This window comes from Bos indicus x Bos taurus, chromosome 18, assembly GCF_003369695.1.
Source record: "Bos indicus x Bos taurus breed Angus x Brahman F1 hybrid chromosome 18, Bos_hybrid_MaternalHap_v2.0, whole genome shotgun sequence".
Classification (NCBI taxonomy): Eukaryota; Metazoa; Chordata; class Mammalia; order Artiodactyla; family Bovidae; genus Bos; species Bos indicus x Bos taurus.
Genome location: NC_040093.1, coordinates 19,583,095 through 19,608,536, shown reverse-complemented (window position 1 = coordinate 19,608,536; position 25,442 = coordinate 19,583,095). Strand labels below are relative to the sequence as shown.

General features: G+C 42.4%; 3 pseudogenes across 1 annotated transcript; 2 read left to right on the top strand and 1 right to left on the bottom strand.

Annotated features, from left to right (window-relative positions):
- Nucleotides 1–239: 239 nt before the first annotated feature.
- On the bottom strand, nucleotides 240–2,876 carry LOC113875691 (annotated as a pseudogene). Its single transcript, XR_003506326.1, has one exon. The product of XR_003506326.1 is annotated as a hypoxanthine-guanine phosphoribosyltransferase pseudogene (transcript).
- A 291-nt stretch (nucleotides 2,877–3,167) lies between these two features.
- LOC113875710 lies at nucleotides 3,168–3,551 on the top strand (annotated as a pseudogene).
- Nucleotides 3,552–21,161: 17,610 nt separating this feature from the next.
- Nucleotides 21,162–22,591, top strand: LOC113875323 (annotated as a pseudogene).
- Nucleotides 22,592–25,442: the final 2,851 nt, after the last annotated feature.

Sequence of the window (25,442 nt, the reverse complement as noted above, 5' to 3'; positions counted from 1 at the left end):
TTTGTGACCCCATAGACGATACAATACATGGAATTCTCCAGGCCAGAATACTGGAGTGGGTAGCCTTTCTCTTCTCCAAGGGATCTTCCCAACCCAGGGATCAAACCCAGGTCTCCTGCATTACAGGTGGATTCTTTACCAGCTGAGCCACAAGGGAAGCCCAGGAATACTGGACTAGGTAGTCTATCCCTTCTCCACTGAATCTTCCAGACCCAGGAATCAAGCCTGCATTGCAGCTGGATTCTTTACCAACTCAGCTATCAGGGAGGCCCTCCATGACAGATTGGAGATACCAAAAACAGAATCTATGCCATAGTCACAAATAGATTGAGATGCACTGGGCTAGTGGGTACTGAGGTCTAAAAGGTATATTGTTTAGAGTCATGCTAGAGGCTGTAAAAAATAAACCCTCATCAAATCAGCAGCTCACAAGATACAAGTTTATTTCACACTATCACAACCTTTCAATGTGAGTATTTCTAGTGACCCATAGATTAAGCCAGGGATCCATGCTCCTTTTACTTGGTGATTCCACCATCTCCTATGGGCTCAGAGTCCTTTGAGTCTGGGCAGAGGATGAAAGAGTTAAAACCTCCACTTTGCCTGACATCAATATAACCACACATCTCTGTTTTGTGTTTGTGTTGCATACCTTCCCTCCCCCAAATCTTTGCTTTTATCCTATATGCATCTTTAATGTGACTCTTATAGACAGGATATAATTGGATCTTTTTAAAAACTGAATTCTGAAAATCTTTATAATTTTTGTGTTTCTCACATGTGCATTTAATGTAATGGCTGGTATGTTTGGCATTAAGTCTACCACTTTATTATTTGTTTTATGTGTTCCCTCTGTTTTTTGTTCCTCTGTTTTCCCTTTCTGGCTCCCTTTTGGATTGTTTGAGTATTATTTCACTACTCCATTTTAATTGATCTCGTGATTTTTGAGTATATGTCTTTGCAAATTTTGTTCGTGGTTGCTGTAGGGAATACAATAAACATGCTAGCCTAACCAAAATATTTCACAACTCAGGTGGAATATAGCAACCTCCCACCATGTTGGTCCCTTCACTCCCTCTCCTTTATATTTTAAAAAGTTAACCATATGTATTACATCTACATACAATGAAAATCTCATCAGTGTTATAATTTTTGCTTTCAACTGTAATACACAGTTTCAAGAATTAAAAGGCAACCAGTCTATCATGTTTACCCAGATCTTCACCATTTCTATTGCTTCTACTTCTTCCTGACATTCCAAGTTTTCCTTTACTAAAGAATTAACTTTGGTTTTCCTTTCAGAGCAGGTCCATGCCAATGTATGGTGTTGGCTTTTTTCATCTGAAACTATCCTTATTTCACCTTTATTCCCAAAGGGCATTTCCCCCAGATATGGAATTCTAGATTGACAGTTCTTTTCTCTCAGCACTTATAAATAATGTTTCTCTTTCTACTGAAGGTCTGGTTTTTTGTTTTTTTTTTTTTTAAAGAGACAGCCTTTATTTGAAATATTTTTACACTGAAGAATTCAAAATGTGGTAAGTTCTGGAACTGATTGACCTGTACTTAAAAGGAACTGTTGACAAATATTCACCAGAAATAATCTGAACAAGCAAGAAAATACGGTTAATACTACTGAAACCTACTAAAAGAATTCCAGGACATATGGTTTCTATGACACAATGATACCTCTTAAGCACTGTCACAGATATGAAACTGACTGCTCTTCTAGACACACAGCAGTATAGTTAACAACATTCAATCACTTTTGTTCTTTCTTGACTATATAAAAATTAAAATACCAATTAAAAAACTAATACAGTCTTCTCTTTAAATGTTACAGATACAATTTCCATATTTTCAGTCAATAGCAGTGTGGCTTCAGAGATTTTTCATTCACGAGCCAAACAACAATCTGCGCAAAGGGAACTGATAGTCTATAGGCTCACAGTGCAAATGAAGAGTTTGGGAATGCAACAACTGACATTTCTAAAACAGGAAACAGACAAAATTCTTAGGAGACACACAGTAAGTTCTTCTAAGCAGCTGGCCACAGAACTAGAACATTGGTTAATTTCACTGGTGATTTCAGTGGGACTCCAGATGTTTCCAAACTCAGCTTGAACGCTCACCTTCAGCTTTGTATTTTGCTTTTCCAGTTTCACTAGTGACACAAACATGATTCAAATCCCTGAAGTATTCATTATAGTCGAGGGCATATCTCACAAGGAACTTTTCTGGAATTTCAAATCCAACAAAGTCTGGTCTATATCCAACACTTTGAGGGGTCCTTTTCACCAGCAAGCTTGCAACCTTGCCCATCTTTGGATTACGCTGCTTGACCAAAGAAAGCAAAGTTTGCATTGTTTTGCCTGTGTCCATTAAATCTTCAACAATCAAGACATTCTTACCAGTTAAAGTTGAGAGATCATCTCCTCCAAGGACTTTTATGTCACCTGTTGTCTGGTCATTACGGTAATTACAGGATTTATCAGTCTGATAAAACCCACAGTCATAGGAATAGATCTGTCACTATTTCTGTTCAGTGCTTTGATGTAATCCAGCAAGTCAGCAAAAAATTTATAGGCCCCCATTGAGTACACAGAGGGCCACGATGTGATGGCATCCCATCTCCATCACATCTCGAGCAAGCCGTTCGGTCATGTCCGTTATTAGTCCACAAGGAATAAACACCCTTTTCAAATCCTCAGCATAATGGCTGAGTATACAAAATAAACCTGGTTCATCATCACTAATCATGACGCTGGGGCTGCTGGTCGCGGTAACGCAGCCAGCTGGCACAAGGGCTGAAGGAAGTATGGGGAGGAGCTGAAAGTCTGATTTCTGATAAGCCATTTCATTTAAATTTTTGTCACTCCAAGCAAACTATTCAAGAAAGTCTATTATCAAGTTACTTCAAACTCAGAACTGCCTTCTTGAAGAAGTATCAGCCGAGGAGTATTGGTAACATAAGACAACATCGCGTCAAAGAAAAATCATTAAGAGGGTTTGAAGTGGCGATTGTTGGGGAGCGAGTGTGAACTCGGTGGCCGCTTAGCGCCCCCCACCTGCCCCTTCCGGTCATTGCCGCCAGGTGGGGGTCCTCGGGTCCGTGGTCACCCTCGGCTCCAGGTACCGCATCGGGGGTGCGTGGCGACACCAGGTTCATGGCCTCCGCCGCGTCTCCGTCATCCTTGGTTCTCAGGACCTCGAGTCTGGCGGCGGCCCCCAGCTCCTACGGGGTCTTGCGAGGGGACCTGCCGCACCCTGCCCACCCTGGCGTCTGCACAAGAACTTGCCGTACTTCTACCTCGCTGGCTCCGTGGTCCTCAACATGTGCTTGCAGTTACGCTTTCAGAACCCTGATGAAGCCGCCGACATTTCAAACCACCGTTATGGCCGACTCCCAAGAAGTGGAGAGCTGAGAGCGATGAGCCCCGCTGTCTCGCCAGAGTGCCTGGGCTCCCTCTGCGGCTGCGCTCTCCACTCTTAGCAGAGCTCCTGGGCTGTCACTGAGACACGGCCGAGAGAGAATGAGGTAGAGGAAATGACGCGATTCCGAGAACAGAGACGACTTCAGTTAAGACCCAGTTCAGTTTAGTTCAGTCGCTCACTCGTGCGACTCTTTGCGACCCCATGAACCGCAGCACGCCAGGCCTCCCTGTCCGTCACCAACTCCCAAAGTCCACCCAAACCCATGCCCATTAAGTCGGTGATGCCATCCAACCATCTCATCCTCTGTCGTCCCCTTCTCCTCCTGCCCCCAATCCCTCCCAGCATCAGGGTCTTTTCAATGAGTCAGCTCTTCACATCAGGTGGCCAACGTATTGGAGTTTCAGCTTCAACATCAGACCTTCCAATGAACACCTAGGACTGATCTCCTTTAGAATGGACTGGCTGGATCTCCTTGCAGTCCAAGGGACTCTCAAGAGTCTTCTCCAACACCACAGTTCAAAAGCATCAATTTTCCGGCGTTCAGCTTTCTTTATAGTCCAACTCTCACATCCATACATGACTACTGGAAAAAACCATAGCCTTGACTAGGCCGACCTTTGTTGACAAGTAATGTCTCTGCTTTTTAATATGCTGTCTAGGTTGGTCATAACTTTCCTTCCAAGCAGTAAGCGTCTTTTAATTTCATGGCTGCAATCACCATCTGCAGTGATTTTGGAGCCCAGAAAAATAAAGTCAGCCACTGTTTCCACTGTTTCCCCAATTAAGACCCACAACCATATTTAAGAAACTGTACATCCTTAAAACAAAAACAGAATGAACAGGATGTGTTATAAAAGAGAAGGCTACCAAAATTTTCAGGACAAAAATGTACAAGCTCAAGGTACATATTAATTTAATAAATCAGTAGATTTCGGGAACATGAGACTGGATTATAAACTGGGCGTTAATTGAGTAAGAAGCTGGAGATCTTAAGGATATACTGTGGAAGGCATATAGTTTTTCATTCCACAAGTGAAAACAATGATAATCAGAAACTTTCAGTGAAAAAATAACAAGGAAATCAAAAATAAAACAACAACTGTACAGGAACTCATCCTTCAAATACCAAACAATGTAAAGTGTTGCAAAATTTTGAGCAGAGGGTTGGAATGTATGAAAGTGGACTCTATTTTAGGGTCCCAACTAGTAGCATGCAGTTCTAGACCTTGGAGCCAACGAGAAGGAAATCTAGTCATAGCACAAAGCATTGTGATATATTGAGTCACATTTAAATAATCATGATCATGTAAAAGCTGAAAAAATCATTAGAAATCATTAACCTTTTAAAATTTGAGGTTAAATACACATAAAATTAGAGCTTCCCTGATAGCTCAGTTGGTAAAGAATCCACCTGCAGTGCAGGAGACCCCGGTTTGATTCCTGGGTCCTGAAGATCCGCTGGAGAAGGGATAGGCTACCCACTCCAGTATTCTTGGGCTTTCCTTGTGGCTCAGGTGGTAAAGAATTCACCTGCAATGTGGGAGACCTGGGTTCAATCCCTGGGTTAGGAAGATCTCCTGGGGAAAGGAAAGGCTACCCACTCCATATTCTGGCCTGGAGAATTCCATGGACTGTATAATCCATGGGATCGCAAAGAGTCAGACAGGACTGAATGACTTACACTTTCACACATAAAATTTGCCATTTTAATCATTTTCAAGTGAAACATCCAGTGGCATTTTGTGCATTTACTTTGCTGTACAACCATCACTGCTGCTCAACTTCAGAAGTTACAGATCCCAAATGAAAATGTACCCATTTAAGTAGTAAATCCTCCTTTCCCCCTCCCCATAGTCTCTGGCAACTACTTTCCCCTCCAGCTTCACTGAGATATAATTGCGATGAAATTGTGTCATTTTAAAGTGTACAGTGTGTTAGTTTGATATCCTTTCTATACTGTAGTGTTAATATTATTACCACTGTAGTGTAGCTAACAATTGCATCACAACAGATAATTATTAGTTCTTTCTTGTGGAGAGAACATTTAAGATCTATTCTCTTAGCCACTTTCAAGTACGTAGTATGATATCATTATTTGTAATCACTGCATTGTGCATTAAATCCTCAGAAGTTATTCATCTTCTAACTTGAAATTTGGTCCTTTTGAGCAACATCTATTGACAGACATTTATTATTTCTTATTTCCATATCTTGGCTATTGTGAATAATGTTGCAATAAACACAGGAGTGAAGATCTTTCTTCCAAAGCCTCTTTTTATTCCCTTTGACTATATACCCAGCAGTGGATTGCTGGATCATATTTTTAATGTTTTGAGGAACTTCCATACTGTTTTCCTTAGTGACTGTACCAACTTATATTCCCACAAACAGTATACTAGGGTTTGCTTTTCTCCACATCCTCACTAACCTTCGTTATTCCTTGTCTTTTTGATGACAGCCATTCTGACAGGTGTGAGGTGATATCTCATTGTGGTTTTGACTTGCATTTCCCTGGTGATTAGTGATATTGAACATCTTTTCACATGCCTGTTTGCCATCTGTACATCTTTGGAAAAAGGCTTATTTGGGCCCTCTGCCCATTTTTAAACTTTTTATATTGAGTTATATGAGTTCTTTATATATTTTGGATATTAATCCCTTTTAAGATATATTATTTGCAGATTATCTTCTATTCAGTAAGTAGCCTTTTCATTTCATTGATTGTTTCCTTTGCTATGCAAAAGCTTTTTAGTTTGATTGGGTCCCATTTATTATTTTGCTGTTGTTTCCCCTGCTTGCAGAGACAGAGTTTAAAAAAATATTGCTAAGGCTTATGTGTAAGAGTGCCTTTTACGTCTTTTCATTCCTTGATTCCTCTATTAGGACTTCCAGCATTATGTTAAATAAGAGTGGTGAAAGTGGTCACCCTTTCTTGTTCCTGATCTTAGAGGAATAGTTTCAACATTTCACCACTGAATGTGATGTTTGCTGTGGGCTTGTCCTATATGGCGTTTATTGTGTTGTGGTTACTCCTTCTATACACAATTTATTGAGAGGTTTTTTAAAAGAAAGTATTATTATGAAAGACTGTTGTATTGTGTCAAATGCTTTTTCTCCATGTTTTGAGATTATCATATGATTTTTTTCTTTCATTCTGTTAATTTAGTCTATACCATTTATTGATTTGTGGCAACTGCTTTTCTACTTTTGTTCTGTATGCTGTTGAATATGTCTTGTTTTAGTAATTGACAGTGATGCTGCTTTCAATGTCTTCTACTCTTCTAGCAACCCTTCTCATGAAGGGCTAATACTCTTAGACAAATTTATTTCCTCTGGACAGATTTTCTTTTTGCTGCCATCAAACATAATTTAATTAACGCACCATTGGTAAATGCTTTCCTTGCTTGACTCACAAATGAGCCATTCAGAAACCTACTTTGGTTGCAGCCTCATTTTCATGTTTTCCTTTTTTTGTGAAGAAATTCTACTGTGATGAGATATTCTCTTTTTCATTTTTAAATTTTTCTGAATATTTATTTCCTGTGAGCTAGGGATATTGCATTGAGTACTTAGTTTGATAATGTCAACATATAGTGTAATCTTTCATCATAGTCACATTATCATCGCATAATGAACACAATGTTTTGCAGTCTATTTCAACAACACAATAATTCACATTTAAAAGTCGACCCTTGGAACTTCCGTAGTGGTCTAGTAGTTAAGACACCACGCTCCCAATGCAGTGGGGATAGAGGGGACAAGGGGTTCCATCCCTGATCAGGGAACTAGATCCTGCATACCACAACTAAAGATCCCCCATGCCACAGCGAAGACCGAAGATCCCATGTGCGTCAACTAAGACCTGCCACAGCCAAATAAATATTTTTTAAAAAGAGAAGAAATTTGTTTTGTAACTAATAATCTCCTGAAATAAAAATCTCTAGATCCAGATGGCTTCACTGGTAAATTATTACCAAACAAATAACATCATTTCCACACAATCTTTTCCAGAAAAATAGAAGAGGAGAGAGTATTTCCCAACTCATTTTTTGAGGCCAGCATTGTCTTGATATTAAAACCACATATAGACTATGAATAGAACACTACAGACCAAAACCTCTTATGAATATAGATGCAAATTTCTTGATGAAATATTAGAAAATTTAAAATAGAAGTTTATGAATAGAACACACCATCACCAGCTGAGGTTTCTCCAAGACTGCAAAGCTGGTTCAATATTAGAAAGTCAATCAATGTAATCCACTCTATGAACTACTGAAAAAAGGAAAACCACATGATCAAGTGATGCAGAACAGGCATTTGAGGAAAGTCAACATACATCTACAATGAAAGTGGCAAACCAGAACTAAAGCAAACGTCCTCATCCTGAAAAGGGCATCTACAGAAACCTCTAGCTAATATTATATGTGGTGATGAAAGTGGGAAGGCTTTCTGCCTTAATATATGCAACAGGTAAGGATGTCCACTCTCACCATCCCTGTTCCACGTCAGACTGGGAGTCCTCATCAGCACAGTACGTCAGAAAAAAAAAAAAAAGAAAGGGCATACAAATAGTAAAGGAAGAAATAAAAACTACCCTTATTTGCAGATGACATAAGTGTCTAAGTAGACAATCCCAAGGAATCCGTACACACACACACACACAAAGTTAGAATTGGTAAAATGAGTTAAGCAAGATTCAGGTTGCAATACATTTTCAGTTAGCCCCCAAATAAGCAATTAATTGGATGTGAATCTAAAATGTTACATTTACAAGCTGTGTGTGTAGCTTTGGCTGCTGCTGAAAGAAATCAAAGATGTCTGAGAATTCCCTGGCAGTTCAGTGGTTAGGACTCCATGCTTTCACTGCTGAGGTTTCAGGTTTGATCCATGGTCAGGGAACTAAGATCCCACAAGCTGTGTGGCATGGCCAAAAAAAAAAGGAAGAAAGAATCAAAGAAATCTTAAATAAATGGAGAGCCTTTCTATAGTCATGAATTGGAAGACTCAACATCTCTCCCAAACTGATAGGAAATTTTAATGCAATTCCCACTAAAAAAAAAAAAAAAACTAGCAAGATTTATAGATCTAGACAAGCATTGTCAAAACACTTCTGAAAAAAAAGAATAAAGTCAGAGTATTCACATTACCCAGTTTTAAGAATCACTATAAATCTACATTAATAAGAGTGTGGTATTGGCAAATGAATAAACACAGGTCAACAGAACAGAATGAGTGCAGAAAGAGACCCATAATTTATTTATTGGCCGTCTTTGGTCAATTTATTTAGAAATGTGTCCAAAGGCAACTTATCAAAGAAATAATCATGTTTTATGGCGTTTAATTGGACCACCATATGTAAAACTCAACTAATCCCAATGAAAACATCACATCTTATACAAGTATAAACTCAACATGGATCATAGATCTAAATGTAAATTGTTAACCTATCAAACTTATGGGAGAAAACATAAGCGAAAACCCTGAATTAAGCAGAGTTCTTAGGCATGATACCAAAACACCTCCAGAAAAGAAAAAAAAAAAAAAAGTAATTTAAACTACCCCAAGGGCTTCCCTGGTGGCTCAGCTGGTAAAGAATCTGCCTGCAATGCGGGCGACCTGGGTTCAATCCCTGGGCTGGGAAGATCTCCTGGAGAAGGGAAAGGCTACCCACTCCAGTATTCTGGCCTGGAGAATTCCATAGACTGTAGAGAATTCCATGGAGAATTCCATGGGGTCACAAAGGGTCGGACAGGACTGAGCAACTTTCACTTTCACTTTTAAACTACATCAAAATTAAATCCTTTTGATCTGCAATGGATACTGTTAGAAAATGAGAAAATTAAGCTACAGACCCAGAGAAAATATTTGCAAATCATACATCTGATAAAGAATTTTTACGCAAAATATACAAATGACCCTCAAACTTAACTGCAATAAAAAAAAACCCAATTTTTTTTGTTTATGGAAGAAAGACTTGAACTGACACTTCATCAGAGAGGATAGGTGTGTTAGGTCACTTCAGTTGTATCCAACTCTTTGCAACCCTATGGACTATAGCTCACCAGTCTCATCTGTCCATGGGATTCTCCAGGCAAGAATACTGGAGTGAGTTGCCATATCCTCTTCTAGGGGATCTTCCCGACGCAGGGCAGGAGGCAAATAAGCACATAAAATGCTGTTCATTCTTGCAAAGATCGCCCTTTACTGCTGAAGTACCAACTTGTTAAATGATTCCTCTCAAGGTGTCTGAAGTAACCTGAGACTCCTAGGCTCATATCTCTCCGCACCAAGTGGTGTCTCTCACTTGCTGGGATTGATCAATCATCAGAGAGAATTGGAGGAGTCTGAACTCCTTCAGACCAACCAGCAGCCAGATGAGAACTGGCTTCCTCAACCCTAGCAGACAACCTCCAATCAGTCGATAGAAGTAGAATGATAGAATAGGAGGCGGGGTCTGTCTGGTCTCCATGGTAATCCCTGGCAGATTGGCGTGAGGGACAGAACCTGTGTTACCTTAGTAGTGCCAGATCCATATGCACTAATGGAGGTGAGGGGGCAGGGAGAGAATTTATGGGGTGGCAGGAGGGAGAAGGAGAGTTAGAGGGAGTGGGGAATGAAGGGGCAAGAAGAGTTTAGAGGGTAGAGAAGGTGTAGAGAATTATTTAGGGAGAATGGATTTTGGAGAACTGGAAGGTTGTAATTAGTGGAAGGAGAAGAAATTCAAAGGATCACCAAGCTTGTTTCAGAGGCAGAGGTGTTAGGAGGAACAGGTCAGGTCTTTAAAAGGGGACAGAGAAGAGGCTATGAGTGGACAAGGAGAGGACTCAAAGTTTATAGTTGCTCTAAGAAGGTCTGAGAGGAGCCAAGTGAGAGGTTATTGAGGAAGGCAGGAGTTTAGGGGTGAACAATAAGGGTCAGAACAGGACCATGACAGATTCATAGGGGCAAAATGAGTGATATTATTATAAAAGGGACAAGCAAATAGCTAGTAAAGACATTACAGGTATTATAGGGTGAAAGTTTTTAAGGAGACAATGGAGGTTTTATACATGAAAAGTGAGTGTGCTAGTGTTGAGTGAGGGTCTTCTTAGTAAGGTGGTTTATAGGGACAAAGAAAAGGTTGCTTGGAGGATGATGAGAGTGTTAATTGAAACAAAGTATAACAGTGGGTCAGTTGAGGTACCAGGAAGCCAAGTGAGAGTCATCTGAATCAGTAGGGATTTTTGTGGAGACAGTGGAAGGGGTCATGTGAGACATCCTGTAGGACCAACAAACCAGTAATAGAAGACAGAGAAGAGCCGATTGGAGGTGGGGGAAATCTTACAGAGAACAGAGAGGGGTTATAAGGCATGAAGCAGGGGCCACAGGCTGAGAGTTCTGGGGACAGGAAGGTATTAAAGAGGACAGGGAGATGCTAAGAGGAGACATGGTGGGAGTTAGAGGGAGTTGGTGAGAGTTTTCAAGGGGGTCAGTGAAATTTTTATAGGCACCAAGAAGAGACGTGTTGAGAGGTCAGAGGAGACATTAGAATTCAGAAGCCATATTAAGCTATGTAACCCACTCCCTGCCCCCCAGTCATCCCAAACTGTGTCTGAGACCCCCAGTGACCACATCTTGCTGTCGGTCTTGGCCTGCAATATGTGTTGCCCCTTAGGCACCATAGCCTTGTACTACTCTTTACAGGTGGGAATTCGAATTATGCCAACCCTCGCCCTCCCCTCCCTCTCCATCCTGGCCCTGATGCTGAACAAATTGTATCCATGTCCTCCCTCCTGTTTCTTCAGATCCTACCCTGTGCCCCCACAGACCCATGGCTCACCCCTATTCAATAATCCTTTTAAGTCCAACTATTCCTGCTCCACCTCTCCCATCCAACTCAGACAAGGAACTACATCGATAACAATGAACTTGCCTTGGCCACCAACTCCTCCCGGAAAGCCTTCACATTTGCAGTCTCAGCAATTGTTATAGCATCTGTCTGCCTGATCTGCATCGTCCTAGTCTTCATCTCAATTGCAGTCCTACTATTCATAATTTCTCAGTAACCTCCTCTCCAGCTCATGAGAAAAACACCAAATATATTTAAGTGTGACTTACCGTGGCTCTAAGTATCCATTTGGCCAAATGGGACATCATTTCGTGCATTCGTGTGTGCTGTCACTTCAGTCGTTCCTTACTCTTTGCGACCGTATGGACTGTAGCCCACCAGGCTCCTCTGCCCATGGGATTCTGCTAGCAAGAATACTGGAGTTGGCTGCCACGTCCCCTCCAGGGGATCTTCCTGACCCAGGGATTGAACCCACATCTCCTGCATTGCAGGAGGATTCTTTACAGCTGAGCCACCAGGGAAGCCCACACCATCTCATGGTTGGAAGTAAAAGGTGTTGCCAGCCTGATCCAGCACCTTGTGGTGGCTGATGGGGAAAAGAAGTGGGAGGTCAGACAGCTCACTGGACCAGAGTTCAACACCAACTCTGGACCCCACCAGGACACAGGCCACGGGAGACAAGAGAGGGCACTCTTTCCCCAGGGCAGCCTCCCCTCCTATCTACATGCATGCATTCATGCCATAAATCTACTTATGCCAACTAAGGGACTTGACTGAGTTGCATGACTCTCAGGACACAGTAGTCATCACTACGGACTCAACCCCAACCCCTCAGAACTGTTAACCAGACAGCGACACTCCAGAGTGGTTTTATCTCTAATGGGGGAAACATAGGGAAATGGGTTCTAAAAGTCTGGACCTAACCTGGGGCCTACCAGAAAACCAGGGAGTCAAACATCTATCAGTGAACTGGTTAAAATTAGGGTCAAATTAGGATTGTAGAGAGCTTCTATAACAGCTCTGGTTGCCTCCTCTCCCCGCCAACACCAGTGCTTGTGATTTAATCATTATTCAACAATACTGAGGGGGCATCCATGGTCTACCAGATACTGTGCTGGGAACTAGGAAACTTTCAAGAGCAAGATAAACAAGACACCTTTCTGATGGAGCTTACGTTCTAGTAGGAAGAGAATCATAAACAAAAAGATTTTTAAATAAACAAGATAATTATAGTGAATGGAAAATGCTGTAATTTTGGAGAAAATAAAACAGGGTAATAAGCTAAAGCAGTGCCAGTACTGGTCCACCAACTGCTGCTGCTGCTGCTGCTAAGTCACTTCAGTCGTGTCCGATTTTGTGCGACCCCATAGATGGCAGCCCACCAGGCTCCCCCGTCCCTGGGATTCTCCAGGCAAGAACACTGGAGTGGGTTGCCATTTCCTTCTCCAATGCATGAAAGTGAAAAGTGAAAGGGAAGGCGCTCAGTCGTGTCCGACTCTTAGCGACCCCATGGACTGCAGCCTACCAGGCTCCTCCATCCATGGGATTTTCCAGCCAAGAGTACTGGAGTGGGGTGCCATTGCCTTCTCCCCACCAACTGCTAGTGGCCTGCTAATGGTTCGCAACAAGGTAAGTACTGAAATTGCTAGGAGGTGCTCAGAAATAGCAATCTGACATCATCACATCCAAGGATATGATCAAGAGTCTTGTCTTGTTTAACAAGGTGTAGACCAAAAGGATCAGTCCATGACAGACTGGAGATATCAAAAACAGATAACTACTTCACAACTGGGCTAGTGGGCAATATACAAATAAAAATTATTAATTTGAGAAATTAATGAGAAATATGAATCCTGCCATTTGCCACAACATGAATGGAACTTGAGGGCATTATGATAAGTGAGATAAGTCAGACAGAGAAAGACAATGTATGATATCACTTCTGTGGAATCTGAAAAAGCCAAACTCACAGACACAGAGAGTAGAATAGTGTTTTCCAGGAGCTGGGTGATGGAGGAAATGGAGACAGACTGGTAAAAGTATCCAGACTTTCAGTTGTAAGATGAATGAGGTCTGAGGATGTAAAGTGTAACACGATGACTATGGTTAACAGTACCTTTGTATATATCAGTACTAACACTTGCTAAGAGAGTAAGTATCCTCACCAGAGGTAACTATCTATAGATAACTATAGAGGTAATAGATGTATTAATTAACTTGTTGCTTAGTTCCTAAGACATGTCTGACTCTTTAAAACCCCATGACTATAGCCCGCCAGGCTCTACATGTCCATGGGATTTCTCAGGCAAGAATATTGGAGTGGGTTACCTTCTCCAGAGGAATATCTGGAATATTGAGTCAGTGTCTGTGTTTCTTAAGTACAGGATGAATCATTTACAATCTGGGGTCAGGGAAACTCAGAGCTGTAGTCTTCACCTGGATGTCTAATATCCAGGTGAAGACTGGATATTAGACATTTAGCTTCTTAAGCCCTAAAGAAAGAAATTTAATCTTGCCTTCGATATCTCCTTTCTTTCAGAAATTACTTTATTACTCTTTACTAATTTGGGGGGGATTTATTGAGGTATAATTCACAAGAGTATAGATATTTCAAGTATACAGATAGGTAAGTTTTGACATATGTATACACCCATGAAACCATTACTACAATCAAGGAAATGAAAATATCCATCACCATCAAACAGAAAATAGCTCTTCCAGTAAAAGAAAAAATTAGAGGAAATATTTCCAAAATCATTTCATTAAGCCAGCATTATCATGATACTAAAATCAGAAAAAAAATGTACCAAAGATTACAGATCAATATCTGTTATGAATATAGATATGAAAATTCTCAAGGAAATAATAGAAAACCAAAAACAGAAGTATATAAATTCAATACAGCATCACCCACTGGGGTTTCTCCCGAGAATGCAAAATTTGTTCAATATTAGAAAATCAATGTAATCCACTATATGAACTGTCTAAAAAAAGGAAAACCACATGATCAATCGATACACAAAAGGCATTTGAGAAGAGTTAGTATCCATTAAGATTAGAAACTCAGCAAACCAGAACAGGAAACTTCCTCATCCTGATAGTGTCTACAGAAAACCTATAGCTGACATCATATGTGGTGGTGAAAGTGCGAAAGCTTTCTTCCCTCATATATGCAACAAGGCAAGGATATTCACTCTCATCACCCCTATGCTGCATCAGATTGGAAGTCCTAATTAGCACAATAAGTCAGAAAAAGGCGGGGGGTGGTGAGGAAAGGGCATAGAGGACTTCACTGGTGGTCCAGTAGTAAAGAATTTGCCTGCCAGTGCAGGAGACACAGGTTCAATCCCTGGTCCAGGAAGATTCCACATGCTGCAGAGCAGCTAAGCTCATGTGCCACCACTACTGAGCTCACATGCCACCACTACTGAAGCCTGTGCATCGAGAGCCCTTGCTCTGCAACAAGAGAAGCCACCTCAGCGAGAAGCCTGTGCACTACAACTAGAGAGGAGCCCTTGCTTGCCACAACTAGAGAAGGCCCTCATGCAGCAACAAAGACCCAGTGCAGTCAGATACATAAACTTTAAAAGGGCATACAAAAGGATATTAAAGCTACCTTATTTGCAAATGACATGATTCTCTGTGTAGAAAAGCTCAAAGAATCTGAAAAAATAAAATAAAAGGAAATAAAACTCTTAAAATTGATGAGTTTAGCAAGATGCAGGTAGCAATAATCAATATTCAAAAATCTACTGTATTTCCATACGCTTGCAATAAACAATCAGAAACCAAAATTTAAAATGTTTTTAAAATACCATTTCCAGTAGCTCCCAAATAGGCAAGTAGTTGGGTGTAAATCCGAGACTTCCCAGGTGGCGTTAGTAGTAAAGAACTTGCCTTCCAATGCAGGAGACACAAGAGATGCGGGTTCTACCCCTGGGTTGGGAAGACCCCCTGAAGTAGGAAATGGCAACTCACTCCAGTATTCTTGCCTGGAAAATCCCATGGACAGAGGAGCCTGGCGTGCTACAGTTCGTGGGGTCTCAAAGAGTCAGACACAACTGAGCATACACACATTGGGTGTAAACCTAATGTATCATGTGTATAAGTTGTGTGTGTAACTAGATGGCTGATGAAAAAAATAGGAGAACTAAACAAATGGAGAGTTTGCCCACAGTTGATAATTGGAAGGTTGACACCTCTCTCAACTCATTCTGAAATTTTTTATGCAATTCCTTAATAAATATTTTTTATTGAAGTATGGTTGATTTACAATGTTTCAGGTACACAGCAAGGTGATTCAGTTATACATATACACATATATTATTTTTGAGATTATGAAATTCCTAAAGACAAAAAAGATTTGTGTATCTAGACAAGCATAGTCAAAGAAATTCTGAAAATTAAGAATAATTTTAAGTAATTAAGTACTCACATGACCCAACTTTAAGAATCATTATAAAGCTACATGAATAAGACAGTACGGTACTGGCAAATGGATAAACACATAAGTCAACAGAACATAATAAGGAGTGCATATAGAGACCCACAATAAATACAGCCATTTTATTTAGAATGGAGTGCAAAGGTAATCTACCAAAGAAACAGAAACAGTGTTAGGTTAATTGGATCACCATATGCAAAACATAACGTCAACTAAAACTTCACATTTGAAACTCAATATAGAGCATAGATTCAAATGTAAATTGTATTATAAATCTATTAAACTTTAAGATGAAAACATAGGAGAAAATCTTTCTGGCCCTGGTTAAGCAAGAGTCTTAGGCATTATACCAAAAGCACCTTCATAAAAAAAAAAAAAAAAATTTAGATACCATCCAAATTAAAAACTTTTGATCTGCAGTGCACACTATTAGAAAATGAAAAGATGAACTACAGAATCAGAGAAAATATTTGCAAATCTTACATCTGACAAACGACTTGTATCCAAAATATATAAAGTGAAAGTGAAGTCACTCAGTCGTGTCCGACTCTTTGTAAACCCATGGACGGTAGCCTACCAGGCTCCTCTGTCCATGGGATTCTCCAGGCAAGGATACTGGAGTGGGTTGCCATTTTCTTCTCCAGGGGATCTTCCCAACTCAGGGATCGAGCCCAGGACTCCCGCATTGTAGGCAGACGCTTTACCGTCTGAGCCACCATGGAAGTTAGACTATAAAAGACCCTCAAACTTAACTGTAATAAAAAACAAAGCAATTGTTTTAAAATGAGCAAAAGAGATGAACTGACCCTTCTTCAAGGGGGATATGTAGGTGTTAAGTAAACACATGAAAAGACGTTAATTCTCACACACAGCAGCCGCCACTGCTGCAGAACCAGACTCAAATCGTTAAATGACCCCTCTCAAGCTACCTGAAGCAACCCAAGACTCCTAGGCTTATATCACTCTTTGCTCAAGCGGCGCTTTTTCCCTCAAGGCACCTCGGGAATTGATCACCTAAGAGAGTAGGAGGAGCCTGAACCCCTACAGACCAATCAGAAGCCACTTGAGTGTTTCCCCAGCAGCCACTTGAGTGCTTGCCCAGCACACACAACCTCCAATCAGCCAATAGAAGTGGAACTACAGGAGCGGGGCCTGCCTGGTCTCCATGGTAATCCCTGGCAGGGCGGAGTGGGAAAAAGGCTCTATGTAGCCTTGGTAGTACCAAATCCAGGTGCCCTAAAGGAGGGAGGTGGGGGATTAGAAGAGGTAGGGAGAGAATTTATGGAGTGACAAGTGCCAGGAAGAGAGTTAGGAGGGGTAGGGGAGAATCAGGCGGAAGGAGAGTTTCATGAGCCGGAAGAGAGGGTTTATTAAGAAGAGAAGTATTTAGAGACAGTACAAGTTTAGCAGAACAGGGGGGTTGTGTAATTAGTAGAGGAAAAAGGAGTTCAAAGCTGGTTTCAGAGGTAGAAAGAAGACGTTAGGAGGACGCAGGGCAGGTCTGTATAAGGGACAGACAAGAAGCTACGAGTGGATAAGAAGAGACTTCGAGTTTACAGTTGCTTAAAGAAGGTCTTAGAGGAGCCAAGTGAGAGGATATGGGCGTGGGGGATAGATGAGGGGAAGAGTTTACAGGTGAACAATAAGGGTCATAGCAGGACCATGAGAGATGCTTAGGGGCAAAATGAGTGATATTATTATAAAAGGGACAAGCAGAGAGCTATTAAAGACATTAAAGTATTATAGGGTGAACGTCTTTAAGGGGACAATGGAGGTTTTACACATGAAAAGTGAATGTGTTAGTGCTGAGTGAGGATCTTCTCAGAAGGGTGGTTTATAGGGACAAAGAGAAGGTTGCTTGGGGGACAATGAGGGTGTTCATGGAAACAAAGTATTACAGTGGGTCAGTTGAGGTACAAGGAGGTCAAGTGAGAGTCCTCAGAGTCAGAAAGGACTTTAGGGGGACAAGGGAAGGGGGCAAGTGAGACATGCTGCAGAGAGCAGCAAAGCAGTTGTAGAAGCCAGGGAGTAGCTTCCAGGAGACGGAGAAAATGTTACAGAGAACAGAGGGCTTATAGGGCATGGGGGTGGGGAGAAGAGAGGGTCTGGGAGTTATGGGGTAAATGGATTTATTAAAATGGATAGTAAGGTTTAAGAGAATACAGCATGAATTCAAGGGAGTCAGTGAGTCTTTTAAAGAGTGTCAGTGAAGATTTTATAGGAATCAAGGACAATCAAGGAAGGAAGTTACAGGGAATGGTAGGGTCCAGAAGCCAAGCTGAGCCATAACCCACTCCCTCTCCCCAGGCATTTGAAATTATGGCTGAGAAGCCCCCCAGTGACCACCTCTTGATGGCGATCTTGGCCTATCTCCTGTGCTTTCCTTTAGGCGCTGTAGCCTTGTACTATTCTTCCCAGGTGGGAATGTGCGCCGTGTGAGTCCTCACCCTCCCCTCCCTCTCCATCCTGGCCCTGTGTGTGTGTTAGTTGCTCAGTCATATCCAATTCTTTCCAACCCCATGGTCTGTAGCCCACTGGGCTCCTCTGTCCATGGAACTCTCCAGACAAGAATACTGGAGTGGGTAGCCATTCCCTTCTCCAGGGGATCTTCCCGACCCAGGGATCAAACCTGGGTCTCCTGCATTGCAGGCAGATTCTTTACCATCTGAGCTACCACAGAAGCCCTGACCTTGGATAAATTTCATCCATATTCTCCATCCTGTTGGTTCAGACCCCACCCTTGCAGTGCCTTCACCCCCTCCAATAACCCTTTTAAGCTCATCTGGTCCTGTTCTGTCTCTCCTCTCAAACTCAGACAAGGCGCCACAACCGCAGGAATGAACGAGCCTTGGCAGTCAAGACCTCCCGCAAAGTCTTCAGTTATTCAGTGGTGGGAATTATTCTGGCATGCATCGCTGCTGTCAATATCTGGATTGTATTTCTAATAGCCACTTTTAAACGGTAACCTCATCTCCAGCTCATGAAGAAAACCACAAAAATATACAACAGCATTGCTTACCAAGGCTCTCAGTATCCATCTGGGCCAGTGTCTGGTGTGCCAGGTGTTCTAACTTGAAGCACCTTGAGGTGGCTGATGGGGGAAGGAAGTGGTAACTCAGGCAGCCTATTGGACCAGAGCTCAAACCAACCCTGGGACTCTGCCAAGGGAGTGGGGCTCATGGGAGACAGTGTAGGGCACTATTTCTCCAGGGCAGTCTCCCCTCCTGCCCAAATACATGCCACAAACCTGTTTATGTCAACCAAGGGCCTTGACTGAGCTGCCTGACTTTGGGGATACTGCAGTCAACTTCAGGTCAAATCCCCACCCTTTCAGAACTTATAAACCAGGGGGGAAGACATATCACCAGATAGTGACCGTCCACATTAGAACTATCTGTAATTGAAGAAATCCAGTGCTGGGTATTGGAGGCTGAACCTAATCTGGACCTAATCTGGGGTACTTGTGGTCTAACAGAAAACCAGAGAGTCAAGCAGCTGTGAGTGAACTGACTAGAATTCAGGCCAGGTAGGATTGTAGAGTTTCCATAACAGCTATGGTTGCCTCCTCTCCCCACCAACACCATTGTTTGTTACTTAGGCATCATTCAACAATACTTTATGAGCACCTACTATATCTCGGCCACTAACTGGGAAAGCAACAGAGCAAAATAAATCAGACCTCTTTCTAATGGAGCTTATGCTCCAGTGAGAAGAAAACCATAAACAAATAGACCTCTAAGTAAACAAGGTAATTACAGGGAATATAAATACTACGGAGAAAAATATCACAGGGTAATAAGCTAAAGCAATGCCAGTACTGGTCCAGCAAGTGTTAGCGTTAATTACACAAGATAGGTGCAGAAATTGCCAGTTTAGTTCAGTTCAGTCGTTCAATCGTGTCCGACTCCTTGCGACCCCATGGACTGCAGCACGCCAGGCTTCACTGTCCATCACCAGTAATTGCCAGTAGGTATGTTGAAAGTGCAGGAGTAACATTTGTTCCTATGTAGATTTAATGTTGGTACATAGTAGAAAACCTCAAGAGGTGATTGATATTTGGTCTCAGTTGCAGAGTGCTCATTTAAAATGCTGAATTATGTGCAAACTACATTTTACATAGAAATGTATCTCAAATAGTTCCAATTTGTGTTCTCTTCCATTAGAGGTCATTTCTATGTAAAACCATCAAAATTGCCTTTATAGGTCATGTCCATTTGACAGCCTCTAAACCCTTCAGTTCAGACGGTAAAGCGTCTGCCTGCAATGCGGGAGACCTGGGTTCGATCCCTGGGTCGGGAAGATCCCTTGGAGAAGGAAATGGCAACCCACTCCAGTATTCTTGCCTGGAGAATCCCATGGATGGAAGAGCCTTGGGGGCTAGAGTCCATGGGGTCACAAAGAGTTGGACACGACTGAGCGACTTCACACACCCACTCATGTTGAAAGTGAAAATGTTAGTCTTTTGGGCCTGATTCTTTGTGACACCCATGGACTGTAGCCCACCAGGCTCCTCTGTTCATGGGATTCTCCACTCAAGAGTACTGGAGTGGGTTGCCATTCCCTTCTCCAGGGAATCTTCCCAACCCAGGAATTGAACCCGTGTCTCTTGCATTGCAGGCAGATCCTCTACCTTCTGAACCACCAGGGAAGCCATACGTTGAAACTTACAGCAGTTTGACATTGTCATGGCATCCAAGTATAAGGTCAAGAATCTTGTTTCAATCAAAAATTAAAAAATAAAGAGTCTTGGGTCCATCTAGTCAAGGCTATGGTTTTTCCCGTGGTCAGTATGGATGTGAAAGTCAGACTGTGAAGAAAGCTGAGTGCTGAAGAATTGATGCCTTTGAACTGTGGTGTTGGAGAAGACTCTTGAGAGTCCCTTGGACTGCAAGGAGATCCATTCTAAAGGAGATCAGTCTTGGGTGTTCTTTGGAAGGACTGATGCTGAAGCTGAAACTCCAATACTTTGGCCATCTCATGCGAAGAGCTGACTCATTGGAAAAGACTCTGATGCTGGGAGGGATTGGGGGCAGGAGGAAAAGGGGACGACAGAGGATGAGATGGCTGGATGGCATCACTGATTCAATGGACGTGAGTCTCAGTGAACTCCGGGAGTTGGTGATGGACAGGGAGGCCTGGCGTGCTGCGATTCATGAGGTCACAGAGAGTCGGACACGACTGAGCGACTGAACTGAACTGAACTGAAAGAGTCTTGTCTGGTTGAACCAAGTATAGGCCAGAGTACGGGTGCAGCGGCCTTGGCCCCGGAGCACGGGGGCAGGAGTGGGTGGCCAGGCAGGTTGGGCTGGGAGGTGCTGAGTGGGTCCACATGGGGTGAGAGGCCTGACTAGATCTGGAGCCCCGGGGGCAAAGCAGCTGTGTCCCTCACGATGAAAGGTCTGGGGACAACTCTCTATCCTTTGTGTAGTTGATAGTTTGAGCAGTGAGGAAATGGCTTACAGTATCAAAACCTTTCTGCAGGACCCTGCCAGGGGAATCAAAACCTCCATCTGGGGAATTTGTACCATCTCAAAGCTAGATGCTCAAATTCAACAAAAGAGAGAAGAGCAGTGTCCAAGAAAGGCAAGCAGTGTCCTGGCTCAGAGGAGAGCCCAGAGCACTGAGAGGAAGCAGGAGCGTGAACCACATGTTGTTAGGAGAATTTTTCAGTGCTGCACTTGGAATGGTGGAGTTTTCTGGTTCAATCTCCTCTTGTTTCATCACGTGTTTATTCCTGTGCTTCAGTCAGTAGCAGCCCAGATTATTGGTGATCCCATCACTACACAGGGATGTTTGGTCATGGCTGGAGATTTTCCCTGGGTCAACTTTCAGAGCTCTCTCGGTGCACTCTCTCTTTGCGCTCACCAAAGTCGTAAGCTCAATTTGGTTCCATGATATAGCTGACCTGGCATCCGAGGTATCAGGAAGGAAGCCTCCCACATTCCTTGCTGCTCCTGCTGCTAAGTCCCTTCAGTCATGTCCGACTCTGTGTGACCCCATAGACGGCAGCACACCAGGCTCCCCCGTCCCTGAGATTCTCCAGGCAAGAATACTGGAGTGGGTTGCCATTTCCTTCTCCAATGCATTAAAGTGAAAAGTCAAAGTGAAGTCACTCAGTTGTGTCTGACTCTCAGCGACCTCATGGACTGCAGCCTACCAGGCTCCTCCATCCATGGGATTTTCCAGGCAAGAGTACTGGAGTGGGGTGCCATTGCCTTCTCCACCCACATTCCCTAGTGTAGCAAAATAATTGCTGACATGCTCTTCAGCCTTTCTTTGCAGGCTCTCTTCTTCCTCCAGGGGATGTTTGTGAGTCTTTTTCCCATCTAGCTGGTTAGTCTGGTTAGTCTTCTGCATATGTCTCTTTTCTACTCACTACTCACAGTTCATGGAATTCTCCAGGCCAGGATACTGGAATGGGTAGCCTTTCCCTTCTCCAGGGGATCTTCCCAACGCAGGGATTGAACCCAGGTCTCCTGCTTTGCAGGAGGATTCTTTACCAGCTGAGCCACAAGGGAAGCCCAAGAATACTGAAGTGGGTAGCCTATCCCTTCTCCAGCAGATCTTCCTGACCCAGAAATCGAACTGGGGTTCCTGCGGATTCTTTACCAACTGAACTATTAGGGAAACTCTACTCACTATATTGCTTGAATGGATGGCTCCATAAAGGAATTGAAATGCACCAGCAGTTGTCAAACACAGAAAGGAATTGGCCTTGCTTTGGATTTGGTTTGCCCCTGGCTTTCCTCACAGCAAGGCAGTCTCCAACATTGTCAGTGGCTGACCCTTCTCTGTCCTCTTCCCTTTATTCCTTATCAATGCCAATGAAGCAAAGATCCCTGGCAAAGCAAACCTTTTCAAATTGCAGCTCTTCTCCTTAGTAATTTTCTTAAGCAGCAGAGTCTTCCACAAGATGGGTGAACCTGCAGTAATTTCCACTTCTGCAGAGTTTCTTCACCACACCCATCTCCTGCCTGAACTGAAGGCTGCTGTGGGCCCCTGAGTCCATCACCTGCCATCTGGAGGAGATGGGAGGGATTGGAAGGATGCTGCGGCAGCTCTTTTCCTGGTTCACTTCCATCCCCTCCCAGGGAAGCTGGGGCCCACCATGCCAAAGGCCCTAGATACATTCCCTTCTCTCTGAGGAATCCGGACTTTTGTCTCTGGTGCACGTAAGGCAGACTCTTCCTGACACCACTACGGACTTTAAGCACTGGTGGGTCTGAAAGGACCTCAGGTTTTTCTGCAGCTCTTCTCCAACATTTGCCAGCCTCATGCCTGGACTGATTTGAATACTCTTTCTCCCTGTGCCATTTCCCCTTCCACTTACCCTTCCTGCCTCCCACCACCCTTGGATGAATGGATTTTTGTGATTCTGGCTGCTGTATTTTGTGGATCTATTATTTTTGTTTTTCTGTGATGCACATATATTGGCTGTGGGAGGGACAGGAGGCTCTGCTGCTCCTGGTCACTCCCTTTTATAGCCATCACTGTCTTGTTTCTTTAACTCAAGTTAGATTTTGGTCTCTTGCTCCACTGCAAAAAAAAAGGAGAAACAAGCCTGAAGAGATGGGACAGGGAGAAAGACTGCACAGCCAGATCTGCTGGGTTTTGAGGAGTGATTTTCTTTCTTCCCCGTGAAGGAGAAAAGCTTTTTTCACTGGTACATTTAAAGCTCGCTTGACGACAGGGAGGTACCAATTTTGGACAAGTGCCACAGCAACGTGGAATGCTCAGAGAACCTGACTGTTGGCCACTGCCAGGTCTGTCTGGTATTTCAAAGGAATACTGGGTGCTGCAAATAGGAAGTGAATGGGTAAACTTATTAAACCCATTAAACCTGAAAAAAAAAAAGTACAGCCCCAAAGTATCGATCCATGACAGACTGGAGAAGATAGCAAAAACAGATCCTATACTATAGTCACAAATAGCTTGAGATGCAATGAGCTAGTAGACACTGAGGTCTAGAAAGTACATTGTTTCAGGTCATGCTAGTGGCCATAGTAAATATACTAGCTCACAAAATAGAAGTGTATTTCACATTCCCAGAACCTCAAATTTGGGCATTTCAAAGGAGATGAGTCCTGCGTGTTCTTTGGAAGGAATGATGCTAAAGCTGAAACTCCAGTACTTTGGCCGCCTCATGCGAAGAGTTGACTCATTGGAAAATACTCTGATGCTGGGAGGGATTGGGAGCAGGAGGAGAAGGGGACGACAGAGGATGAGATGGCTGGATGGCATCACGGGCTTGATGGACGTGAGTCTGAGTGAACTCCGGGAGTTGGTGATGGACAGGGAGGCCTGGCGTGCTGCAATTCATGGGGTCACAAAAAGTCAGACATGACTGATCGACTGAACTGAACTGAACTGACCCACAAATAATTCAGGGATCCCGTCTCCTTCTATTTGGTAATTCCACCATCCCCAGAGGACTGAGTCTTTTGAATTCAGGTTGAAGTAGACAGTGAGATCCCCAACTTGATTTTTAAAAATCCCTGGCCTGCAAGTGAGCACTTGTACATTGTTGGTAAGAAGGTAAACTTGGACAACCACTATAGAAAAAAGAATGGAGGACCCTCATAAGTATAATTTATAGATTAATTATGATTGTCTATCAACTGATGCAACAATTTCACTTTTGGGCATATGTCCTAAAGAAAGAAAATCACTGCTTCAAAGACATATCTGTTCACCCTTGATCATTGCAGCATTATTGACAATAGGCAAGATAAGGAAACAACTCAAGTGTCTGATAAAGGATGAATATCATCCACATAAAGAAGATGTGATACATGTACAGAAAGGAATATTATTAAGCCATGAGAAATATGAAATTCTGCTAATTAAGACAACAGAGATGGACCTTGACGGAACTACCATAAATGAAACAGGTCAAACAGAGAAAGATAAATACTGTATGATACCACTTACATATGTAACTTTTTAAAATATATTCTTATAGAAACTAAAAGTAGAATGATGGTTGCCAGGGGCTGGAAAGTGGGAGGGAAAGGGACAAGCTGGTAAAAACTTTTTAAAAAGTAGAAAATTTCAGTTACAAGGTGAATAAGGTTTGAGGGTCTAATATATAACATTGTAACTACCATTAACAATACTGTATTGTGAACTTAAAACTTGCTAAGAAAGTAAGTCTTAAGCATTCAACACCCCCCCCCCAAAAAATAAAGAGGTAACTGTGTGAGCTAGCAGATGTGTTAATTAATTTGATTATGGTAATAATTTCACTACAGATATGATACAAATGAATAATCATAACAAAACAGAAACAGAGTCATCGATACAAATAGTTGCCAAAAGGAGGATAAGTGGAACAGGTGAGGGAGGTTAAGAGAGCCAAACTTCCAGTTAAAAAATAAGTGAATCACATCTATGTACATCATGGGGAATATAGTCAGTAGTAATGAAATATCTTTGTATGGTGACTGATGAAACTAGACTTATCACAATGATTATTTTGTAATGTATAGAAATATCAAATCACTATATTGTGTACCAGGCATAGGTCAATTATGCTTCAAACAAACTCATAAAAAAGAGATCAGATTTGTGGTGACCAAAGGATGGGAGTAGGGGGAGGAGGACTTGGATGAAAGTGGTAAAAGGTACAAACTTCCAGTTATAAGACAAATCGTTACTAGAATATTATATATAATGTGATAATACAATCCACACTGCTGTAAGTTCTATATGTAAATTGTTAAGAGAGTAAAT